This window comes from Octopus bimaculoides, chromosome 9 (genome assembly GCF_001194135.2).
Source record: "Octopus bimaculoides isolate UCB-OBI-ISO-001 chromosome 9, ASM119413v2, whole genome shotgun sequence".
NCBI classification, from domain to species: Eukaryota; Metazoa; Mollusca; class Cephalopoda; order Octopoda; family Octopodidae; genus Octopus; species Octopus bimaculoides.
Window position 1 is genome coordinate 15,988,631 of NC_068989.1, and position 1,238 is coordinate 15,989,868.

Consider the following 1,238-nt stretch of genomic DNA (forward strand, 5'->3'; position numbering starts at 1 on the left):
TCCATCTTGAGCGTGAGCGTTGCCAGTACCGCCTGACTGGCCTTTGTAGGGTTTTCGAGCGAGATCGTTGCCAGTGCCCCTGGACTGGCTCTTGTGCGGGTGGCACATAAAAGACACCATTTCGAGCGTGGCCTTTTCGTGCGGGTGGCACGTAAAAGCACCCACTACACTCTCTGAGTGATTGGCGTTAGGAAGGGCATCCAGCTGTAGAAACTCTGCCAAATTAGATTGGAGCCTGGTGTTGCCATCCGGTTTCACCAGTCCTCAGTCAAATCGTCCAACCCATGCTAGCATGGAAACCGGACGTTAAACGATGATGATGATGACGACTACTACTTGCACTATTATTCTCACTGCACGAGTCAATGAGAAAGCCTCTACATGATCAACTGATAAGAAATAACAACCAAATATTACTAAGATATTAAATAGCTATTTTATCACAAAAAAGAAGGACATCTTACAAAATATAATTGTGTGTGTGTGTATCACTTATATCTTAATGTCTTGTTCTTCCTTCCAAGGTATACAGGTGGAACTTTGCTTGACAAGTGCATCCTGTCAATAGTGAGCTGGTTATCATTCCACCATGATATGTATAACCAACCTCCGTTATTTCAATTACAACAACCTACAAGTGAGCTTCCTCATTCCCACTCCATTTCTTGGAATTCAGGGCACAGCAAATAAACCCAGCCACAAGAAGAGTATCCAGCCAGTAAATCATATCAAAATCATGAGCCACAAGTGTAAAGATAAATCCTAAAAGTGTATACTGGACTAACACATATCTTGATAGTACTGCAAAACACCAGTGGGTTGGTCAGTCAAGAATATCTCGCTGGCCATTTGTGAAAGCCTCTCATCTATCAGCAAACAATAGCACGAGCTCTTTCTTTCATCATCATCATCGTTTAACGTTCGCTTTCCATGCTAGCATGGGTTGGACGATTTGACTGAGGACTAGTGAACCAGGTGGCTACACCAGGCTCCAATCTGATTTGGCAGAGTTTCTACAGCTGGATGCCCTTCCTAACGCCAACCACTCCGACAGTGTAGTTCAGATGCAGAAAACAGCATGTCTACTCTAGTATACAGGGAGGCTATAGATATGATATGAGGAATGAAGATAGACTAAGGCTCTTGGAATTCTGAGGCACAAAATGTAAAATGGACAGACCTTTTATTTATTTGCAGTATTAAGATACATTACAGTGTCACTTGAAAAGGTGATGGTG

The 1,238-nt window shown here is 43.0% G+C and overlaps 1 protein-coding gene across 1 annotated transcript in view; it reads right to left on the bottom strand.

Moving 5' to 3' along the window:
- The window catches only part of LOC106876901 (uncharacterized), a 16,882-nt gene that overhangs the window by 4,986 nt on the left and 10,658 nt on the right, over positions 1 to 1,238 (bottom strand). The window lies entirely within an intron of this gene.